We start from the raw sequence: 25,307 nt of genomic DNA, 5'->3' as shown, positions 1-25,307 counted from the left end.
AAAGTCTGCTTAGTCCCAAATATTGTTAACTTGTCTGGACTCCATACCAGGCAGCAGAGGTAATCCATCAAACCGATGACAGAGCATTTCCCTGTTTTGCCTAGTGTGCAATAAAATGCAAAGGAAAATATATATATATATATTAATGCTACTACTGCCTTCGCTATCACACATTTTTAATATGAAATTAATGAACATTTATGAACACCAGCAGCACAATCTGAAGGTGGAACAGTGGCCTCTGACCTAAGGCACACTCTTTCTTTGCTTCTGTCACACTGTGGGAGAAGACCATAATGTCTGCGTGTCTTCATTTCCCTATTTGTAAAGTGCAAAATGATGTGATCTTTTTATTACTTAGTGGTAATGCACTTGCAGAACACTACGCCTTATAAGATGCATGCAGGGATCCATATGGTCTTTCACCAGCTGCTGGAAATGCATCAAGGAGCAGAATTTGGCTTAATGAGGTTTCCCAGATAACTGAGTGGGAGTGGATTCTTCTGCCCCAGTTAAATGTCAAGGCAGGGGTGATATATCTTTAAACGTCTGAAATGTTCAGTAAAAAGGTGATTCTCTGTCTTCTACAATATTTATTATTATACAATAACTCTTCAGCCAGTGACTCATCTATCTTCCCTGGCTTCACTTCTTAAGGAAAATCATCCAAATTCAGTGAAGATGGACTTTGTGCTTTTTCAAGCAATGGCAAGTTCTGACCTACAGAATTTGTTTCCCCCCTATCTTTTAATAACATATATTATTACAAGCCTTTCTTCTATGAATAATAAGGGACTTTTAAGTTGTGTAGAACCTTTACAAGAGTGAGCGCTAATTCAGAAAGAAATGAGACATGCTGCTTTTACTACTAATATAGTGGAATAAGGATGAGTTTCTCAGCTAGTCCAAAGCTCTATTTAAACTAACAGCTGATTTATGCTTGCTCTGGATTTGGCCCTGCTTTCTTATGATGTCCTGTGTGGGCTATAAATCAGGCATGCTGTACAACTATGCATAATCTTTAGAATAACTTTTCCATTTAAAAAAATGCTTTAAAAAAATCCACAGAATTGTTATGCTTTTTTGATTTTTTTTTTTTTTTTTTTCCCTCATATATTGGGGAACATTCTTTCTTCACCAGATGAAAAACACAGGTCTGTTGGTCCTCAGTTACTTTTGTTTCAATGACACTTTTAATCACCTTGCAGAATAGTCCAAACTTTTACCTAATAGACGCATATTAATTTTCCATTATGAAGAAGAATATTTTCGTTATCTAATTCTGACAGCCATTAAATAAAAACAAACCAGCAGAAGAATTACAAATATGAACAGTCATGTTATTTCCTGAGATTTCCCCCAAGCCCCACTTATTTTTTTCTTAAACACACTCCATTAATAATACCTTCTAAGATGCTTTGGAAGCTTCTTATTTTCAAAGGGATAAACTACTGCTTTCGGCAGTGTTTCTCTCAATTCTTGCTATACTAGCACTCATGTAAAGCATATCAGTCTGTTCTAAAGTCTCGTTGATTTATTCTAATCGTTTCAGCCAAATTAGGATAAAATTGCAGTTAAGAGTCTTTTCTTCCCCTGTTGTGAGATCACTGCTCATTTTACTGTTGATAATAAACATTGTCATTACAGATTAATTGTCTTATCTTTGAGACCACTGTGTGGTCTTTCTTCCATGAACAGACACAAGGTGCAGCTTGCTTCTCTAACGTCTTTACCAACAACTGAGACAGAAGTCTTTTGAAATGACACCTAGTGAGCTGTAACCACTAAATCAATTGTTTATCATTGGATGTGAATAGTTTCACACCTGGTTTCCCACAGGGTTTCTTTTATTATATTTGGCACAGTGTTGTGAAGAGAGAGAAATGAATACGCAACAAAATATTGTTAAGTTTGTTTAAAGAAAAACTGCAGAGATTCATACTACAGCTACTTTAATTACTGATCAGCATAAATTTATGCATGATGAGAAATAGCTTATTAAAATAACTAAACATAATTCTCTAATCTCTAATCTAGACGGGTACAGCTTCATGGCCAAATGCCACAATGTCACCTCTTCTTTTGTATCTATAATCGTAATCTGTTTCTTCCAATCTGCTCAACAATTTTTACTGTGTAGAATACTGTGTGTCCGCATACTTCCTGCAGTTTATCAGTAGAAATAATTGATTCAATGAAATTCTGTTGTAAACTATTTGATTAATTTCAGACTGTTACTTTCTGGACTTTTCAACTTCCACAGTACAAGAGCACAGGTGGATATTGCATGAGTTACAGGAGAATGCTTAAGGGTCTTTGAGACTGCAGAGCTGATGGGGAGGTGTTCAAGAATGATGCTTTATTCTTCATCTATAGGAACAGTATACAGAGCAAACTGTTCCCAGAATCATGCTTGGAGGGGAGCAGAGGAAGCCAGTGTTTTTTCTCCATCCTATGTGATGGAGAAAAGAAAACAAAGAACCAAATCTGGGAGCGGACCATTAACCAATAACCAAAGTTATTTGACAGTGCTGAACTGTTCTGAACATCTGTACTCCCTTAGCTGAAAGGTGACTCAGATATTACAGTGAGAGTTGTTGTACATTCCTTTCAGAGATATTTAGAAAGATGCTTCAGCTATAAAGATTGTAACCAGATCTCAGTCTGTCTGAAAGGCTGATTATATTTGGATCTAATTGTTCTGGTTTATATCTATCTCTAGAAATGTTTAGTTATCCTTTAACTGTAAATGATGTTATTCACATGCATATTTGCTGTAATTTCTTCTCTTATAAGTGACTTTTAAAGTTTCACATTTCACTCTCAAGGAATTAGGGTAATAATTTCTGAAGCACTTAAATCACTTGAGCATACTGAAACATTTCAGCTATTAAAAGCTGCAAATTTTAGCCTCTGCCATCACGCTAACAAAGTTACTTAGAAAAGCCTGCTGGAAAATATCCAAACCCACCATAATTTTTAAGAATCAAAACAAAACAGCAAAATCCAAACCAAGACAAAACCGCAAAGCCAAACAAAAAACACAAAATCCTCAAACCTTAGCAGGCTACAAACTTAGATCACAGGGTGGGAAATGCACATCCACTAAATGTGATTTCCTTGAAAAATTTACTTTAATATTTTAGCCTCCTTTCACACATATTTCTGATCTGGGTTCTGTTCTTCTTGCCAAGTGATGGCAGGCTTACTGCGGAGAACTTGGCATTCCTAGTACCCCACCGAGTTTAACACAGTGGGAAACCTGATGCAGGCACCCTATTTGTACTATCCTGTCCTGGCCTACTCATCCTTCCCATCCTTCCCTCTTTCACTCTGGCCACTGCTCTAAGCTGGGTTTGTGGAACGATACAGCTGTAGCCCTGTTACAGTACCAGGATTCTGGCGTTCTCCAGCTCTGTTCTTCACAGAAGTGAGTGCCTTCAAATGGCATCAGACAGCACAACGGATTCAACAAAACTGTAATATGGAGAACGCAACATGGAAATGTGTTGTCGCTTTCTGTCCAGTTACTACTGGCTAATTTGAATTTATTGTAAATATTTTATCATGATGCTGCTTCCATTGAAAGGGGGCCAAGAGTGTTTCCACCAAAGGGACTGGTTCCAATGAGAGGCTCCAGCGTGACTTAGGTAGGATCTATTAAGCAGGGCAGAGTAATTAACAAAGCAAGGAGAAAATGGTTAACCACAACCACTCTCTAAATTTACATTTTTAACTTATCAGCTTTAGATGGAATTATTACTTATTTTTGCTGATACAGCATAATCAAAAGAAGCTTTTGACAAAAGCATCAGGTATATTGTAAGTAATATCTATTTTAAACCACAACAAAAAAAATGTCAGCAGCAGTCTCCAAAACTTTGATGCCAAAAAACAAACAAACAAATAAACAAAAAACAAGCTTTTTTTTAAAAAAAAAAAAAACTTTACAACTGCCTCTTCAGTGAAGGACAGTGAATTAACCTAATGATTTTTGCAAGGTTTAAACCAACAGTTTTATTATTCAGAAGAATGAACATGTTCAACCATTTTACGTATTTGAGAAGAAATTAAATGTAGATGAAAGCTCCTACTTACTTCAACATTTATTGATGTGTAATGAGACAGTTTACAGAGCTGCTGTACATACTCTTATCAGAGCCTCCTAAATCTCCTGAATTGCTAATGGATTCCGTGAAGCAATTCAGCCCAGCATCTGGTGTTTTGTGAAAACCGGTGCAGTGATGTGTGCCTATGCATGAACAAAAACTGATTGCTAGGTCTGAATGCAAAGAGATATCCCATTGAAATGGCTGCAGAGCTTTTGTTTCACTCCTTTTTTTAAATTTTTTTTTTTTCCTTTTCTCACCTGCAGGAACAAACTCAGAAAATCAGGTTTTCTAGTATATTGCTATTACCCTTTCATGGTGCTCAAGTTTTGCCTTGCAGACAGACCTGGGGCAAGGCAGCTGATGAAGGAATGTCCTGGGATGTGGCCGCTGCCTTGAGAAGCAGGGTTGTTTGCCTTTATCACTCCCTCTGCCTGCCTCTTCTCTTTCCAAGAGGTAAGCAAGCAGCCAGGCCCTGCACAGATGAGATGATGATGGATGCATCCTCAGGACAGCCAGAAGTATCTGGAGATCCACCCTAACATTCCTCTCTGATAATCTGGCTACCTGGCTCAGAGCAACATGAGAAGACAGCATGCAGTTTCACCCTGCGTGCAGTCCTACAATTGAAAATCCTCACATTAGTGTAGTTTCCTTCAGCTGGGAGACAGCATTTGACTGTGAGTGTATCTCCAGACCATGGTAAATGTGGACATCAAAGACAGGCTGTTTAGGTGCTGCATTTGATGTTATAAGCCAGCCACATTCACAACGTACTGGGAGCATAATGCACAGAGCCTTTTGCAGCTTCTAGCAGAGAGGCAGTTATGACAGCTGCTATCACTATGTTATCTGACTGTGTGTGAACCCGGGAACTCAGCAAGTAATGGCAAAGCTTCCTTAATCAAAGGGAAAATAAATAAATAAAATTTTCAGTTAGGACTTACATGCATACATGTTGGAGGGGGAAGAATAGGGAAGCCATTTTTTCAGCAGAATATGGGGAGTAAATGGAACTGAGCAACTTCCCACAGCCGGGTGGGGATGGAAGAGGTATGCTGCAGTGTCTTTCTGGGGACAGGAGGAGAGGAAGAAAAGTGAGCAGATTTGTAAGCAAAATAGCTGGAAGAGGCAGCTTGAGGAAGACTCAAGCCATTTGTCAAGTCAGCAAGCAGCCTGGTCCAAAAGAAAGGAGAAAATTGTTTCTGAAAACACAGTATGAATGGAAACAGCTTTTCCATTGCTGATTTGATATCATTCTGTAAAAGGTATAAACAAATTTCAGGCTTTACTAACCTGAAAAAAAATGAAATGCTTAATTTTTGAATTGAACTAAATATGTCAGCTGCACTCTTTCTTTCCACTTGATGACCTATCCCCTACTTTTGGTGGCAGGAGGGTACTGTGATCCACATCTGGGATTCTAGGTCCCTAAAGGCATTCCGGCTTTCCTCCATGCTGTTCCCACTCCACTGGAAAGCCCTTGTGTCACTCCTAACTAAAGGCATTTGCAACATGACATGAAGTGGCATCTCCTGAAATAATTATGTTACAAATAAAAGGAGACAGCAGTGAAACGCCAGACAGTGGCAATCACTGTGGCAAAGCACTGTGTTTTCATAAACATCTTACTGAACCACATATTTATGTTTATATCATTACGTGCATAAAATGAACCAGATATATCCCATTCTGTAGTATTAGCTCAGTAAAGGAATGGGAACATTGTTATCAAATTACCTAAAACACTTGTGTTCACTGCAGTTTGTCATTAACTACCAGCTCATTTTTACATATGCTTTACTTTTTAAATCCATGCTTTCTACAAAAAATGTAGCATCCTGAACTGGAAACTGAGAAACAGAAACAAAATCAGAGCAGCCCTAAGCTTCGAGAAGTTTGATATATCAAGGTCAGAGATGGCAACTTAGTCTGAAACAAAACCAGAACAAAACAAAAACAGCTACATGCAATTGTGAATCCCCCCTCCCACACTCCAATAAAATTAGTGCATTTTGGCTTGAGAGTGCTTTGCAACTCTAACTGAATTGGCCTACCTGAATCTGAGTTATGGGTTCTGTGGGTAAATATATATGTGCAGAGTGCATGAAGACCTAGGTACATCAAGGATTGTGTACATAATGTGATGTCTGAAAAATTATTGTGGTGGACAGTTAATCTCCAAAAGCATGCTTGAGAGTTATTTACTGTGAAGCTGCAAAAGCTTCATGACTAAGTGGCAGTCTATGAACAGAACTGTCTGCTTCCTCTGACAGCATTAATTGCAGTTCACATCATCCAGCATCACCATGAAATAGCAGGTTCATGACTTTGCTGCAGAGGTCATCAGAACAATAGCTTAGACAATCTGAAAATCAGGTACATGGGTATCACTCTCCTGGTTTTCAGATATCATTCCTGAAAGCAGAGCCATTTTCTTGAATTATAGATAGAAGAACCAATCAATTAGAGTAATTTGAGGTTAGAATGAGCATTTTAGTCATTCAGTTATGGATGCATGTCACAGCACATTTAGATGATTTGCTTGTCAAACTCGTGAAGATGAATGTGTTATGTTAACATCAGTCTGTGAATATCTGACATATGCATGATGGCCAAATCCTCAAATGTTTCCTCATTTCTTTTGAAAGCAAAGCAACCCTTAAAATCCATAAGCACATTGCTATATATTCAATATGCAATTTCAGACTGAGTCAAAGAGTATTTACCAAGAAATACAAAGGCAGCTTGATTCAGTGTTAATCAGACAACACACAGGTATTCAAGGGATAATAATACTCCTAGAAAGACTTATGCTTGATTTAATTAACAGTATTGTACCTTAAAAGCACTATGACAAATGCACAGGAAGAGTTGAGGCAATCTTGTACATCCTTTTTAACTTAAACCAGGGAATAATCTTTGACTGAAGAAGTGTCTTTGGCATTTCCTGAGATTTCTCATAACCTTAATCTCTTTTATCATCACACTATCAAAGCAATCTACTGTTGATTTCTACTGTATAATGTCTTCCACAAACACTGTGCTTATTTGTTCTCTAAAATTTGGAAACAATATGTAAGTCAGGCAATTTTTAAGGCACTATTTATATAGAAAACAAATAACTTATAGGGGATTCGTGACATGAAGGATTAGACTCTGTGACCATGCTTTCTTTCTGTTCTATATGCCTGTATCTCCATTTCATAATTTACACATAACAGCTTTATTTGCGTAGAAGATAATCTAATTCTGTATTTCATGATCATAAAATTAATGGAACATCCATTTTTTTTCTTAATACAGGCAATTATAGACACTTACAAAAGTATTATAAAATATATAATATATAGAATATATAATATATATTGTATACATATTTATAATAATAAATAGAATATTGTGTATAGAATATTATAAAATATTCTTGTTGAGTTTCTAAAACCAGGCTTCATGTACTTAGCATTTAGATTGCCCACAGTATCATGTTTTAATTACTTTGTCTGCTATCCAACCTCTAGTTACATAATTGTGTATTATTTTTTTAAGACCTTTGCCATATTTGATGTACTGGAAAGAGGGAGGAAGGCAGAATTCTGGTAATGAGGTTTCTGTGTATTGGAGATCTGACTCATTGATTGGAGAAGGTGAAAACTCTGCAATTAAGTTTGGAGCTGATTCTGTAAAGCTGTACCTGAGAAAAAATGGTCTTAACACATTTGATGATATAGTAGTGAATATGTTTAGTAAAAGAAAGGTCTTTACTTCTCAAAGAAAGGTCCTCATAAAGGATTCCATATGGTTAATTACAGATGGTCATAAATTTGCTGTCAAAACCATTCTTCAACCATAAATTGACTTTTGATTAAAAATAATTTTATGAAACATTCCTTCATATAACCAAGTTCATTTAATGAAAGAAAATTATAAAGTAAAACTTCTCTGTACACTGTGTTTATCGAAGAGAATTAGCTCTCAACTCCCACTGTAGTCAGGACTTAGACTAACATATGTTTTATTTTTGACTCTATTCCACTTAATCCAATGTGCTTCCAAATGAAACACTTCAATATACAGATCCATTTTATTTTATTTTATTTTATTTTATTTTATTTTATTTTATTTTATTTTATTTTATTTTATTTTATTTTTAAGAAAAACAAAATACAAAAACAAAATTAAAAAATTACAAAAAACAAAATACACTCAAGAAGCAAATACAATTATAAAACTCATCCAAGGATCCCTTTATTTGCATCTTCTTTGTTTAGTACAACTACTATTACAAAGGCCTTTGGTGACTGTTAATAATGCAGCAGCTTTGTTGAGCTGATTAACATTGTGATCTGTGCTTTCAAGCTGTACTGACTAAATTGTGCTAATAGATGCTTTACTCTGAAGGCTTTTTTAGGCTCATAAGCGAAGAATTATAATTCCCAGCATTGCTGGAATAGCAAGATGTCTTTTGGTTTATCCCTGTGCAAAAATGACATATTCAGAAATCCTAGTAAATTAGATAAATCCCTCATCTAAGGTTCTATTTTGTACCTTTTTTTTGTCCCCTTTCTTTTTTTTTTTCCATAACTTTGTGAATTAACTTTAACAAATATTAAAGGTTAAATTTAGTTTCCTGAAACAGGATGAACCCAAACATATTAGCATTTTCCTCATAAAGTTTTAGGGATAGGGCTGTGGCTTCTTTCATATTTTTATATTGCAAAGAACCAATTCTGAGTCTTCTATAACATAAATAAAATAATGATAACAGTGCATAACGGAGTGCATAAATAAGGGAGATTTAATAGAAATGATCATTCTAGATTTTATAGAATGAGGCACACAAAATGCCTGAAGCAAACATAAAAAGGAATTTGCATTAAGAACCTACAAACTTTATTACTGATGAACAAAAGAAAACACCCAGTAAAGTCAGTATAAATGGTGAAAGAGAGTCTATACTCTTCACTGACTGAACAATTCCTCTCATGCCTATTTTTTCATTGTGTTAGGATGCTTTAAGAGGTACAATTGGATTTGAACTGATGATACATGTGTCTAGAATCTGTTACTTTCTATTTTAAGAGTGTTCATTTAACAATTATTTGATCAAATTTTGCTTTAAATTGTGGAATTAGCTGAAGTTGAATTTTATCAATTTCTTTGAAATTACTTTGACCTTTACTCAAACAGATGTTTGCTTATTGTTATTCTAAATATGTAGAAGAGTGAACAGGTGATAAGAATGCATGATTTTCTTTTAATTGGGTTGGTCCATGAGGTGTTTCAATTTTGGTATTTGAGTAGCAGGGATGAAATTGATTCATAAATTAAATACTAAATCTACTTTTTTTTAAAAAATAGGTTGAAAAATATTAATATTATTAAGGCAAATATAAATTTTGGCTTTGGCTTTTTGTTTTCATGATGACATAGGGTCATATTTGTATGTGAACCTTTGAAAAACAGTTGTTCACCTGCAAGTCATAGAACCACTTTGAGCTTGGTTTCCTTCTTATGTAGTATTCCAAGACAAGGGAAAAGCACCATTCCATTCTACAATAAATTGCACAACTAAAGCCTAGAATGCAAGCATAAACCTCCCTAACAGATGAGTGATTATTATCATAGGGCTTTACAGCTCAGAAATGGAGGTCTAAGGTCTTTTTTATGCTTAGACCAACACTCCTGAGTTCATTTTTCAAGGGAGGATTTGAACAACCCTATTTTTACATAAAGTGTCTAGATTCTTAGAAAAAGGAATTCAGATCAGGCAATCATATTTTATTTAGAGCAATTAGTCATTACCTTGTCACTGTCAGCGGGGTTCAGTGGGAGTTTCATGTGTACAAAATTGGTCTTTGTCTTATTTAAGCACTAAGGATTGCTAACAGTAGCATGAACTAGAGCTCTACTGTAACACTTCAATTTCAAACTTGCCCAGCATTTTTCTAAACCCATACTTAATTCTCTGCTCTGCTACCTCAGATTTATGTTGAGATAAGCTAGTAAAATCTTAGTGGTATCAAACCATTGTGGCAGAGAAGGGAATCTTGTTCAGAGACTACCTCTTTTCAGCTCTTCAACTGCTACTTCAGTAAGATGAAAAGCCTTCTTCTGTACTCTGAAAGTAGTGAAATTATACATATGAATTCTGTACGATGGCTCTGTCCACTTTCAAAGTCTTCCAGTCAGATATGTAACCAGGACTCATCAGGAACGCAGTGGTACTTCAAACCCAGCTATTTTTCAAGCTGTTCCACACCAATCCAGATTTTTAAAGTCCATGGTGCAGTCAAGATACAAATCTCTCTGTGTTTTCTAGAATTCAATTTCCATGGAAATCATTGAGATTGGAAAATAGGGGGGATAAGACTTTTTCACAGAATTTCACATGCTCCTTGGTTCCTGTCAACTCTACATTGCCATGGGAGCAACCTTCCCTCTGGAATTCCACTGTCTGTTTCTGGTTGACATCAAGAAGTGTTGAGGCATGTGTAAAAACTTTTTTTTTTTTTTCTCCCCTGAATCTCAAATAGCTTGCAAAGTTCAAATGTAGTCACAATTATATGTTGGTTGTAAGTTCTCAATGTCCTCACTACAGATATTTCATTTCTAAAAGCAGCCTGTTAATGTCAAACATTTCCATTCTAGCATTCAGAGATTATGAGTTTATTGCAGCAGCTGTAATCTTCATGTATTTCAAGGGAAATATATTAGGAGACATTTTAAATGCATTTTCCTCTATTAACATAAATCTTGGCATCTTGTGTAATAAAGTCAAATAACAGGGCATAAATTATCCTAGAAATCCTGAAACAATAAAAAGCACTAACAGAAAAATAAAATTAAATTAAGATTTCAGGCTTAAAGTTTTGTGCGAGTTGGGAATGCAGTTCCTAGACACCAGGTAGTCTTCTATCATCAGGGTACAAAAGCTGAGACACAGCTAACAGGACACAAAGCTTTTCCATTAGGTTAAATCTGTCACTCCACAATGTGTGGAAAACATGAGTCACTGCTGTCTGGTTGCTTTGTGGTGGCTTGTGCGTAGCCAGTGCAGGAGCCTCAGGAAAAGTCCTGGGAGACAACAGAAATAGGCTGGAATCTCCTTATATCCACATTTAAAGTTTTTCCCCTTTTATGCTTGCTATAGACTAGGCTGCTCAGGCCTGAGCTCAATCTAAATAGCTCCAGAAGTTTCCCCAGCTAATGGTCCATGGTGCTCAAGGAATGGTGCGTGGACAACGCATCTTTGCAGACGGTGGGTTTGTAGCTGCTGAAACAGCCCCTTGGGACCCTTAGCAGCTTGTACACTCAGCCAGCGTGAGCTGGCAGCAAAACCAACAGCAATCAACCTGCAAGCTGAAATCCCACCCAGACCATTCCCTCAGAGAGGAGTTTCACTGCTGCCCTCTGTAGTAATCCTTGCAGCCCTCACTTAGCCTGCTACCCTTCCTTCCAGCCATGCCACTGCCAAAACCCCTGCCTGCGGTCAGCTTGAAACACCAGACCCAGGAGGGAGGCCAGGGTTTCCAAGGCAGGGAAATAAGCTGTGAAGAGGGGCCACAATTCACTGACACGTGTTAGCAGTGGCTGCACGTGGCAGCTGGCTGCAAAAGCTCTCTTGCTGGACAGACACTCTGGGTTGCGCATCACAGGCTCAGCAGCTGTCACCAGTGCTAAATGCATCTTGGAGAGAAAAATCTAGTGATGTTTTCTTTTCTGACGCACACATGGAAGCTCATGTTGTTGATGGCAATTCTGAGCATGCTGGGTGCTTACTCAGGACTGCGGCTCCGAGTCAGCAACATCTTTCAGCCCAGACACAACACTAAGCTGGAAGTGGTGGATCTACTGAGAGGCTGGAAGGTAAGCATGCATTCCAGTACCCTTACTGGCCTATTGTTTAAACTCTGCATGGATGACAGTGCAGCTGTTAGCAGAAAACAGAGATGGTAACTGATGATGATTCAACTAAACATTTTGGTTAATCTTTTCAATTAAGTCCTCAAATTTACACTTAATTTATATTTAGTTAGATTGCCATGCCTTAATAAAATAATGCAGACTTATTAGGGACTTATTTATGGAAAATTTATTTAATTGCAGTGAAATTACAAATAATCTGTTGTGCACTCAATTATTTCAGATGCACTAGTTTGCATGACAGGCTTTTTTTTCCTGGAGTAGTTGCTTAGCTAAACTGAATGGAGGCTGGCCTGGGGGAGCTGTGATGGAGGGGATATGTGATTGAAATGTGAGTGTTGTACATGGTGACAAGCTTGAGCACCCATAGTCTGGGTGGGAGTTGATCCTGGTACCAGCTTTAGGTGAGTGAAAAACTGGCTCAGACCTGTCTTCACAAGTGAGTTTCACCTCCCCATCCAACCATGCTGCCCCTCACTGAACAACGATTCCCAGACTTGACACTTGGCTCTCCAGAGAGCTGCCTGTTTGTTTAGATTAAGGTGACTTTAGAGAGACTGCTCACATAAGATCCTCCGTCTCTCCCTCATGCAAATGCCTCATACTTCTTTTGCCCTTTTGCTTGCTAGACCTGTGTCTCTGCTAGCTGAACAAACAGAGCTTATCCCAGGAAAGTAGGACCATAGGATGGTAATAAAAGCAGAAAAAGCGGTAGAGGTGTCCAACCAATTTGTCTGTCCTAGGATTATTAGCTTGATGATGACAAAATGCTATGGATGTTACTTCAACTATATGAAGTTTCTATGCACCCTTAATCCCAATCTTCCATTATTTGTCACCACTTTATTTGCCTATTCCTCTTCTTTGATTCGGTCCTCATTTATCAGCCTATTTACTGTTATATTTATTGACTACATAGTTTCAAAATGTAAATGCAAGCTGAGGAAATTTCAGAAGAAAGACATTTCTTCAGGAAACATTGCGTATGTGTTGAAGTCAGTGTAGTAAAGCTGTTGATATAGTAGCAAATGCAGTAATATTTTTTTTCTGCCAATGAACAAGTCTTTATGTGCATGTCAAAGCACTCACTCTCCTAGAACTTTCTTGTACTCTTAGACAGAAAGCTGAAAACTTAAAGTGAAAACAGAGTTTCAGGGATTGTACTTTCACAGTGTTTAAAACTGATCTATTTTTTACTCTTATTATCTCTTTCTCTTGACTTGCTCAGGTGTATTTTTAAAGTCTTTTCTTCCACGCATAACTTTTTATAAGCAGCCAAGTTAGAATCAGGTCTGCAGGCTGACACTCTAGGTAGCCATTTCAGTGTCTACAACAGGCTCCAGGGAGAACTGGAGCAGGTAAAGCACAACATTTCTCTCACTGATGTCAAACAAGAATCTTGCTAGAAGCCCAAACATGGACAAGGTACTTTCCAGTAGTGACCCTTTATGCCATTCAGGGATAAATAAAGAGAAGGTGAGGCTTCCATAAATTTTCTGGGCCAGTGTTCTGCATCCTCACATGCTGTAAAGCCTGAAGCAGTTGAATTCTGAATGCTTGTTTGTGTGGCCTTACATGGCCAAAGCTACACTGTTGCCTACATTGGAAATGATTCAGTGGTGGTCAGTGATGGTACCATATCCCTTTTCTGAGCATCCTGTGACAGCAAGTGGCTCAAAAGCTGCAATATATCACACAGCCTAGGTCAGCAGCCTCTCTCACTGCTCCACTCACCCTTGTATTGCTTCTGCTGCAAACTGCTCTACTCACTGAGCAGCTGCTATTGCCTTTCTGTCAGAATCAGTAAGTACCAAAAGGGAGGTACTGTCTCTGCTCATTTTTGCCCAGAGTGTTAAAGAAAAGGAGAATGCACTCTTCCTGTTTTATACAAGTTTTATCAATGAATCACTGAAAATAAGGACCCTGAAGTCACCAAATCTATCTCCTTGAAAGATGAACTTTTTTTTTTTTTACAGATGTTTGTCTTCTGGGTAAAAACTTTCTGTGATCCCTCAACCTTTCCAAAGCAATCTGTTCCATGGGGTCCATCATCTTTGTGGTTAGATGTTTGTCCTTAAAGCACAACTGAACCCTCCTTACTGCAAATTTAAAGCCATTGTTTTTGTTGTACCCACAGTTACATTATAAATATTGGAGAATTCTACTTGCTGCTCTCTTGGGCTAAAGCAGCTCTAAGTAGAGCAGAGGGATTATTTCACCATTCTTACAGACAATATTCTAGTTTAAACATACTGTTTAATATTTTCTTTATTTGCTTGAGGCTGATTGACTCATGTTCATAGCTTCTGATTCATTATAACCCTCAAATCCTTGCTGGATGAAGAGATATCTCACCAGACAACCCACAGGCTGTGTTCATGCCATTAATTTCTTCAGTCTATGTAACACACCACTTTTCTGTACCACAACATCTTTCTAAAAAGAGATGTTTATTTCCCTAAATTTCCATAATATCTCCAACTCACCAGGATAATTTTGAAGTCTTATTCTGTTCTCTAGCACACTTATTGTCCATCCCAGCTGGGTATCATGAGCATATTCTCCATCCCAACATCAAAATTATAAATTAGTAAACTGCAAAGTGCCTGCAAGACATCAGAGGACAGCAGAAAATCTTTGCATCTCCTGTACGACACTTGTTCATATGAATTACTCGAAAAAGATCAAGAATGTCACTATAAATTATCACAACCTCCACTTTCATGAATTCCTGATACAGCCCAGCTTATACTTCACGTATCTTTTCCTGTGAAAGAACTGCAAATCTATCAACTGTCTTTCTGCTACTGCCTCTCTCCTCTTAGTTCTTTTCCTAAATCATTTTCTGGGCAGGTCCTCATTAAGTCTTCCCTGGATGTTCAGTTCTCTTGTAACTAATTCCTAGCTGAACTGGGAATAGCTGCTGCATTGTGACGTGACTCAAGTCTAACTGTCTCAACTATTATAAACAGTCCTTGATCTCACAGCAAAGCACAGAAGTACTGACGTTCACTTGTTTCAGAATAAAACAGCAAGCTGTTAAAATTTTCTTTGTTGTTTCAGAATAAATACTAACTGTGATTTGAGATTGAAAGTTCAAATAACTTCTGCCTTTTTGTTCTTGTGAGCACCTTGGTGAGTGATGCACTCAGTCTTGTCCAGCACCCAGCTTAGTCGTATCATATTTTTTTTCCTGACTGCTTCTTTGGACCATAAACATAAGCCTGGCCATTACCACTAGCAGAGATTTGGTCAAGAAGAATTACAGTAAGCAAGATTAATGAAGTTAATGCAAGTAAGACTTGGGGAGACTGTTACACTTGAGTACCTAGTGATACAGGCTGAGATGACAAAATAAAACTTTCTTGGAATTTGCACTAGGATGAACCAGAAAGGGCCATCCTTGGAAACATCTTGTGCCTGAAAAGTTAATTTCTAACTTCTGCTATTTTGTCATTTCTAGTAAAATTCAATGTTTTGCCTCTTAGAACCATACTTTGGTCTTTGTGTTTACTACTAAGGAAGAAACGTATGATTCTTGATTATAAAGGTGAGATAAAAATGTAGTCAAACACATTACAATGACTCAAAAATATAAATAAAACACAATAAAACATTTTTTTTTTAAATTTAAAACCCCAGTTCTGCCAGCTTCTGAAGAAATTACATTATTTGGGGTGAAATCTAGTTCTTAATTTTTGAGTCCTTGGACGTGGCAATATCATTTTGATCTCTAGTGCAAAACATAGCCAGCAATCTGCGCTTTGAGAATCCATTACTTTTGTCAGAATAAGTCAGTGTAATATAGCAACTGCCCAAAGCAAAACAAAACTAACCCAAAGTACTTGTAGATACTATAGTCATTATATCCATCTGTCTAGCTATTTATAAACTGGTTAGCTGAGGCGCTCCACACATTCTGGAGGTAATAACTTGCCATTGCTGTTTATTTTTGCAGGTGCCCTTGAACCAAGTAAAAAAACAAAGTGACACAGGGTTGAGAAGGGGAGAATTTGTTTGCTACACACAGTGAAACAGTAGGTCCTTTTCTCAAAGCCTGAGAAATGATACATGAACTGCAGTGAAGAATTTCTGGAGTTGGTTCAATTCATTTTGACACTTTGGGGAATACTAATTGAGCATTCAATAGCTTCAACACTGTGGGAGTGGGGTAAGCCAATCCAGGGAAAACCATCAGCCGTGGGGAAACCAATTTCCTCTCTCAAACTTATTGTTCCTCTATGTCAAAGGCAATCCCTCGAGAATCTACTTGTTGCTGACACATTCCAGAAATCATTTCCTAGTACTTTTTTTTTTTTTTTTTAAATCAGCAGAAGCAGGCATGAGAGAAAGAATCACAAGGCCAAAAGAGAAAAGTAGGCTTATAAAAGAAATATTTGAGAAGAGAAGCAAGTTAGATAAGAAAAGGCATAAATGCCAAGCCTGCTGGCTTCCACTGCCTTCTGAGTACTATGTTGTGTACTATACATATTATGTACTTGACCAGTCCCTCTGCTGATATGAAATAGAGCAGCTCTGCTGAAATTGTTAGAATTACTTATTTGTTAGATTGTGGTCACTACAAAATGGAGAGATGAACGATCCTTTGAATCTGAAGCTATGAGGTAAATATTGCTAGCCTGCAGCTACAGCACTCTCAGCTTCTGCTGAAGATGTGACTACACCACATGGAGGATATGCCCTGTCTAGCCTCATTTTTCAGCTGTGTTTGAGAAACTATCAGGAAATGAAAGAACTACATGAGAAATAAGACTCTTCCTACCTCTCACCAGAAAAACGTGTCTGTGTCCCCCACCCAAAAAAAAAAAAAATAAAAAATACAGGTCTATATGTTTGTCTCTGAAATGATAGTGAAGACCTTGGACAGCCACAGGCACCAAGCAGCACTACAGTAATGAACATGCAGAAGGAGCAACAGGCACCTCCTAGATGCGCCTCTCTCCCTTTTATGCAGAGTAACTATTCAAAAGAAAAACACAAGATTATTTGCATAATGATTCTTTTATAAAACTAGTCTCTCAGAAGTTTCTAAGACGTTGCTTCATCTCAAAATCTCCCTCTCCTTTCCTGTAGGGATATTAGTGTCATCTGGAAAATCTAAGTCCACCTGACAACAAATATTCTGGTGAAACTAATAGCAACAGCTCTCAAATATTCTTAGCAATTCTTGGTTAAGAAGTCAGTATTAAAGATTTACTATGTTTTTCTCCACTTCATTAAAAGCTGTACTTTAATATTTTAAAACTTCCAAAGTTGTGTGCCAATAGTATCACATCTTTCATTGGCAACATTCTGCCAGTGGTAAAATTCAGCTACGGGAGAACCAAATGTGGTTCTTGTGCTGTAGCAGAACAGCAGTAGGCTGTTATTTCTTGTCTACTAGGTATTTTCCCTGAAATATCAACACATGAAGCTGTTCCTGACTTCTTTACAAAGTTTACTAGTACTGTCATCACTGTTACGCCAGGATCTCATACATTAATTAATTGATCCTCGCAGCACTCCTTCATTAGATGCCAGATTTTCCAAAGAGCTCAGACTCAAATTTTTGAGCGTTCAACACCTGAATCAGAGCCAGATTTTCAGAGGAGCTGGGTTCTCATTTTGGTTCTGAAATAAGGAGCAAGTTTTCCAAATTTCCCAACAACCCTCACAGCAGTGCCTGCTGCCCAGATTGTGTTAGAAGCTGGGGATCCAGTGTGCTAAACTTTTTTTCTACACATGAATATTACATTTTGGTGCCTAAATGGGAGGTGATTTCCTTGTAAAGTCTGGCTGTCAGAGTGGGAGGCTGATATCTTTTGAAAATCTGGATTGCTATTGTAAAATTATCACTACTTTGCAGAAGACAAACTGACAGATAGAGTGGGACCCCAGTAAAACAGCACATTTGTATAAGAGGTAAAAATGAAATCAGGATTCAAGCTTTTGAGCCATCCGTTTCTGTCCATGTATGTTCTCACAAATTGGCATGCAGTATCTTTCACTCCCAAGAGTGTATGTGTTCAGCTCCAGTGAGAACTGCATGTCAGCAGTGTGTGAGGTGGGCACTGGTTAAAATGCAAGTGGTGTAGCTTTTTGCATGATGACAGAGCTGCTGCGTGCGACATAGGAAATGAGGCAGAATCAAGCAAGTTCCTGGAAAGCTCCAATATAACACCTTTTCCGCCCTCTTCCTTCTGAAGGGGGCTGAGGAAAACAAAGACCTACTGACTATCTGTGGCTCTATCTCAGTATCAAAGCAATCCTAAGATATTTTTTTTTCCTGCACTAATTGCAAACTTTTATTGGCTCTGGTTCACAGCTTAAATACTATGCACCATGACGCAGATTCATCACCCGCTGAAGCTCCACAAGCCAGCTGCCAAGGAATCCTACTCAGGACAGCCCCAGCACAGAAGCAACCCATGGGACTGAACAAGCTGGTAAGTCCACGCAGCACAAGTAGGCAGACCCTGCCTTGGGTGAAAAGCCATGCAGCACACATTTATAATGCTAAATGACATAGGACTAGAAAGCAAGATCTGGCAGTAGCCCTTGGTCATCCACACAGTTCACTCATTAGGTTGTCCTCACTGTGTTTTGGACCTCACTGACTAGATCCCTCCAAGACAAATCAGCTGCAAATGGAGTTGGCCTTGACCTCTTTACTCCTGTCAAGTCTCAGGGCTAAGAACTGGCCTTTAGGTCTATTTTATATAGCAGTACGGGCATAGCCATAAACTCCCCAGAACAACTAGCCCTGTTAACAGGCAAGTTTAGTTACTCTGAGCATGCATATATGTATATCCCAGATGGCTGTTTTGCTTCAGTTTCCTGAGCAATCATTCAGAGCTCACTTGGTGAAATCTGAACTTTCTGGTTTGCATGGAGTAGCCATGCCCAGGGCTGAAATTACAGAATAGCCCATTCCAAAGCAATGGCAAAACTCATATGTCACTGGGGCTCAAATGAAAGACTTTATAATTGGTTGAGTGTTATGAATACTTGCTAAGACACAGGAGACAAAGGTTGTTCTTAAGATATCTTATAATTCTTGTCCTCCTTGAAAGCATAGGCAGAGATAATTTCCCAGGATTCCTATTTAAGCTCTAAGGCATTGGAATTTTTTGCTTCTAGTAAAGGTTGATAAATTTATAAGAGAACACAGCAGGATGGAAAAGGCCAAACTTGCAGTTGTGCCATGGACCTCTAGGTACAGGCAAGGAATGTTGGTTGCCCGTCATCTATAAAGACTGCTGTTTCAACGTGGGTCCAGAATCTCAAACCCAAAGTAGCAACGCTTCACAGCCTCACATTAACTCTGCTTCTCCTGGTCATATAAGCAGTTCCTTATTCATTCCCTCCATACGATATCTTACATTTTTAAAAATACTTCCAATCTGGCCACGTTAATGTGACAGATGGGAATGCTCTGGCAGTTCCCTTCTGATGAAACATTTATAAGGTGTTGTATGGCTTCAGAAAGCAACATATTAGGAAATGGGGGAAGGGAAGAGCTTTCCTATTTTAATTTCAAGCAGCAGGAGCCTGAGTACAGTGAGTCATCGCTCTTCAAACATAAATCCCAAAGAAAAAAAAAAAAAAAGGAAAGCAGCAAAGTATAGATTACACAGCTATAGCAAACAATGCTTTTAATCACTGTGGACCTAGATGGTGAGTTGTTTGCAAAATGCCCAGGGAATGGGATGGGATGCCACACACAGGTGTTTTAGCCACAGAGGGAGGTAAATCACAGCTTAACATCGGTATTGGGGCCTAATTCAGCAAGTGATTTAGGGTGTGCTGAGTACTAAGGATGTGAGCAACTGTACGGATGGACTCATGAATGGCAGGCAAACCGCAGCTTGAGTTCATGATCCTGCAGTGAGGGACCTCTGCAGCCACAGCAGGAGAGCTGCCTTCTTCACAGCCAGCTGGGATGTTTACAAAGTTTAGAAAGTGGGAACAGTAATTACCATTGCACTGAATAAGAAAGGTGGGTGGGGAAGATATTTCTGGTTTTCCTCACACCCCCTCCTAGCAATATCACTTACATGAGTACTCCCATAATGCGCAATATAATGGTATCCCAGCAACTGTGTTGAAATAATACTATTTTGTACTTCATGTATAGAGTGCTACCTGCGCAAAAGTCAAAGCCCTTTACAAAGACAACAGCCATAATTATCCTAAGGGCTAATTTTGTATAGAGGGAGGCACTGGAATACCAGTGATGTTTGTGCCAATCAAACAGAAGGCACATGTGTATTTTTCCTGAAGTCATTATTTATTTATTTTGGTCAAAAGTATGTTCCAGTATGCTCTACTGGATTGCTTCATCACAAAATTAACATTTATTACCTGAGTGTCAAAATAAGGTAGAAAAGGCAAAATCAAGAGTACCTCACAAAGAGGCACCATCTTTCATCACTTGATGTTATTTAGTGATGCAGAACTCTCTTGTTTTATGTGGTCCATCATACTTTTAATCTAGTCTTCATTTTGCCACTTCCAGGTTGCACAGTTAGACAGCTGGGTATGCTTTCCTGTTTCCTTAGCTGCAGTCATTGCACTTTAATGTTTACTAGCAAGGCTGAAAAAAAGAATCCAGCAGGTTTCTTTTTGTTGTTGTTTTTCCAATAGCATTTGATATTTATTAAATGGAAACATTCTGAAGAGCTGGTTTGCTTTTGAGTTTTCCTTCACAACCCAGGAAACTTTGGGATCAGTCAGCAAAAGGTCTGAGTTTCTTAAGGCTCTTGGCACACACTGCCTCTGGGGAAGAGAGCCAAGGTGTCTGCCCCAGAGTCCTAGTCCCATGGCTCTTTCTTTTTATAGAGAATTTTAAAATACAGCTCTTGTCAGAATAACACCAGATTTTGAACCATTTAAATTCTCTATTAAGCAGAATCACCTTCCCATGCAGAATTGCAATATTTATGCACACAACACCATTGCCAGAGGCACCAAAATACAAAGGAGTCCTGTTTGGAGTGTTATCCAACCCATACTAGTGTTACAAATGATGAAGCAGTGTCTTTCTAGAGCACATGTGAAATAGGTCTCCTCTCACTGACTCATTGCCACCCAGATGACCAAGTCTAACTGGAAATGAGTGCCTCGTTAGATCTTGGATATAACCCAGAAGCTTCTCATTGGCTTTTCTGATCCAAAATACACTCCAAGGTTTAACAGCCATGATATTTTTAGACCATCTTCCATCTTAGAGCTTTGTAACAGTCCTCGGAGGTGGAGGAAATATTACAAGCCCCCATTTTGCAACAGAGGAGGCTGAAAGCAGGAGGTTGCCAAAGATCACAGTGCGGTTCCAAGGCAGCGTGGGGAGAACAGGACAGATGGCCACCCGCGCAGGAGAGAGGAGCCGTGTTATTTCTGGCATGCTCAGGCACCTCCATTCTGCCAACCTCCACTCCGGAAGCTGAAATGGCTGTAGGAGCCCTTCATTTTCTGTCCAGAAACGTCATGTAACACTGCTTTGTGCTTTTAAACAGAATCCACACTTTCGCCCCAAGAAGGCTGTGTTTCAGGAGTAAGCGAAATGACTCGCTTCGCCCACATTATACTGGGCAGGCACAACACAGCTTGCAATGCTCCGAGTAGCAAACATGCCAAAAGGGAAATATTATCTTGGCAAAATATTAACTTCCCTAGCTGTGCAAACTACGAGCAAACATTCTCTTGCCCCCTCCACATCCAGCTTCAACATCCTTAACAGAGTGGGCACATGAAAAAATAGTGGCTATTCTGGCTAGTGCAAGCCACACAAAGTAGCTTCTGACTGATCACTTGCCCCTTGGGGATGTGAGCAGCACCAATGCTAGAAGCCAAAACAGAATCATGCTGAGAATAGAGCTCCACACCCCTGCTGGGTTCCAGCTGTGCCCCACAGGGATTTAGAGACTAAATATTTCATTTACCCTGCAGAAGGCACTATAGTGTTTTCTCGGGAGCTTGATATTGCTCAATGGCATTCATCTTGCAGGGCACAGAGAACTTCAGCATCCTAGGCTGTTACCATTTATAGAGTTTTGGGAATGAGTGAAACACACTGTCTGCACTGTATATCATCTGTTACCATGGCCTGGAAGCATTCATCTCCAGATAGATGAACAGCTGTAGTAAAATAAAAGTTGTAGTAAGTACATGGCGTATAGCTGTACACTACACTAGAGCTGCTGTGAAAAGCAAATCAACCACATCCTTTTCTTCCGAAACCTTCTGCCATCTGCACTCTAAACAATGATCTAATTTTGCTAGATCTGGTCTGGCAGAACTTCTTTCTGTCAAATTAGCTGCTGTGGACCTGCTTACCCAGTGCCAGTAAACTTGACCTACAAAGCATAAACTCACTTTGGCATCCCTAGGTCTGTCTGTATTGCAGTACATGGGCTATGAATAATTAACTACAGTCATCTGTAACAAAGACATCCATTTTGGCACATGAATTCAGTTTTTTGAGCTGCAGCTAAATTCAGCACTTGAAGATATTTTCAAATGAAGTTTTCTAATTCTTACATTGATTTACTTTCAGGACTATAAGAAGTGGCAAAGATCCACACTTATATTCCTCCCTAACAGCAAGACTGTAAGTGTAGTTCTTTGTCATTTCTTGTATTCCCAAAATGAATCAATGAGGGAATGACAAACATCTTGCCCTATTAATTATTGTGAATGATAAGTCTCTTTAGTTTGGAAACATTTTTATAAATGTTTCCTTTTGTTTTCCCATTTATGGGTTTCTAGTTCACTTAGACATGGACTTTAATGCCCACTGATTAGGAAAACTTGTCTGGTTTTAAGTTGTTCACATGCATGCCATTGAAAAGTGAAACTCTCTGCCCGGCCATCTGCAACTATGTTGTACGAGGCCAACAGTTTAGCTGCACCATGTGAATCAACTGTAACAAGACCTCAAAACACTAGGGTATACCTGATCCTCGTGTATCCTGAATGAAAATGGAGAGCAAGTGCAGAGCAAGGCTGGAACACGAGGAAGGCCTATGCAGGAATGGTGGGGGATCTGGAGGAGGTGGCAGTCAGAGATGGGACAGAACTAGTCCATGAGGCCACGGGCAAAAAAGACCTTCAATATGTCCTTTTTCCTACAGTTCACAGACTGAGCTGAGAAGAAGGGACAAGGAACAAAATAATGTGGACTGACAAAAGATTAACCACACATAGACCAAATGAATGTCATGGGATTCAAGTATAAAAGGATCATGGGTGCCCAGTTTGGTAATGTGTTGGAGCTATCTTTTTCCAAACCAGTGCTTTGTATTTTGCATGTTTATATGTCTAGATGTACGTATTTTACTGTGGAACTATTTCCAGGCAGTCTTTTGCTCTGGGTGTCCTCATCATGAAGATCTTTGTTCTTGAGTCCTTATTCTGTGTCTCTGTAGCACCTAACACAATCCAGCCTCATGTGCTGAGAACAGAAAAGCTACAACTACAGGAATGACTAACCAGAAGCAGGAACACCAGTGCAGTCCTTTTATTTATTTATTTATTTATTTATTTTCAGATGTGGGACCAAGCTGAGATGTCTAAAGAGGTGAGTTTACAGTGCAAACTTTTCTTCAGCTGAGGCTTTATGTGTATTATTGGAACATAATATGCTTCAGATGACTATCTGTTTGTCAAATTTGGCTGGAGTTTGGTCAACTCATGATTAAAAAGAAGAGATGGAGAGATAGAACAATACAGAATTCTTGAAAGTAGTGGTTTCCTTAGGAAAACAGGACCACAAAGACAACAGTAAAATGGGACATTTGAATTCACATGACATTTTCTCATTCTGCATCTTTTCTGCTGACAGCTTACACAGAGTTTTCCAGAAGCACCTCCTCTTATTGTTTTTTCCATCCCAATTAGACTTGTGTTTCTTGAGCACTTAAAGTCATACCTCCCAAATTCTTAGAGATGGCATTATAGTGTGTGAAATAAGGGACCACAAGCAAATTAATTTGAGATTAGAAGAGTAAACACAAAGCACATTTAAGATACTGTCACATCAATATATCCCAATGTCCTTGCACATCCAGAAACATCTTCTACACTGTGATTCTACTAGACAAGTTCTGTGCTTTTTTAAACACGTACCATTCACTTTCACTTTTTTATTGAGCAATAGCAAATCCAAATTCCAAATAGTTCTATAGGAATTACCATTCCAAGCACACCTCTGCTTAGAAAAGATTCATTCAACAACCTGTGAAAGTTAAATCATTATCTAAAACTACAAATTTCTCTTGTTCCTTCCTACTCCCCACATGCAACTAAGTGGGCTGGGATCAGTGACTTCTACTCTCTTTCTCCCTCCAAAGAAACACAGTCTTTGCTCAGGACTATTCAATGCACAGATTCTCTGAGACTTGTTAGTTACTCCCAAATATCTTTCCTTAACACTCTTCTGCTGCTATTAAAAGAATTTGAGCACGTAACAGGCTTCATTCCTTCACAAAGAATTTTTCAAGTCCAGAGTCCTCTCATTTCTTTAGTACAAATTTTCTGAGACAAATCCATCAACTTTTCAAAAACACTTCTTTTTAAGCTGGGAAATGATAAAAGTTACTTGTTTTTCACAGGAATAGAGATGTTACGATGTTGTTCTGATCAAATTTAGCTTTGCTATTATTTTCCATCCTTTCTGCAGCTTCAGCTGGGCTTGTACCTCCATTACAGGTTTCAAACTGGTGAAATGGGTTTTATATGTTCTGTTTCAATTTATATGAATCAAAGCTTCTATACTAGTGTCAGACATTGTTATCTACTTTCCATCTTCAGAAGATAACTATCAAGAGATATTTGAAGTCTTCTCAAACAAAATATGTTTTGCTTTGACATTTCCAGAGCTTTAAATCAGATTTACACTTAAAAACTTTCTTTGTGGTTTCAGTCCCCTGAACTGTTGAAACAAGCTTTAAAGGATAACAGTGTTTGTTTAAACAGATATTCAACAAATCATGTGGAAGCAATGACCTCTTCATATTAAGATATGACATTTATGTAAAAAACATCTCTAGCTAAGTTATTCTGAGTGGGTAAAGACGACAAGTTTCTAGGCTCTTTTCCTAACTCACCTCTAAACACCGGTAGCAGGAAATGTATTATGGTACATTGTGATTTATTCTTAAATAAATATACACCTGGCTGCACCATCTGCTTTGCTAAACATTGTTCATTTCTTCCTCGGCAACAAAGAAATCATGTAAAGCTATGTCAAATGTGCTAACATTTACAAAATAC

General features: G+C 38.4%; 1 protein-coding gene and 1 long non-coding RNA gene across 3 annotated transcripts in view; one reads left to right on the top strand and one right to left on the bottom strand.

The window, feature by feature from the left end:
* The window catches only part of RERG (RAS like estrogen regulated growth inhibitor), a 110,974-nt gene that overhangs the window by 50,859 nt on the left and 34,808 nt on the right, over positions 1-25,307 (bottom strand). The gene's annotated exons all lie outside the window — the stretch shown is intronic.
* Positions 1-25,307, top strand: part of LOC311424356 — a 72,678-nt gene that overhangs the window by 44,794 nt on the left and 2,577 nt on the right. Inside the window, exons 2-3 of the long non-coding RNA XR_014686068.1 lie at positions 18,361-18,481; positions 23,584-23,613. This is a non-coding gene — a long non-coding RNA (uncharacterized lncRNA). The remainder of the gene's footprint in view (positions 1-18,360; positions 18,482-23,583; positions 23,614-25,307) is intronic.

The sequence above is a fragment of the Aythya ferina genome, assembly GCF_964211825.1.
Source record: "Aythya ferina genome assembly, chromosome: 1".
Lineage (NCBI taxonomy): Eukaryota > Metazoa > Chordata > Aves > Anseriformes > Anatidae > Aythya > Aythya ferina.
Note: the sequence above shows the minus strand (reverse complement) of the source record. Positions and strands in the feature narration are given on the sequence as shown.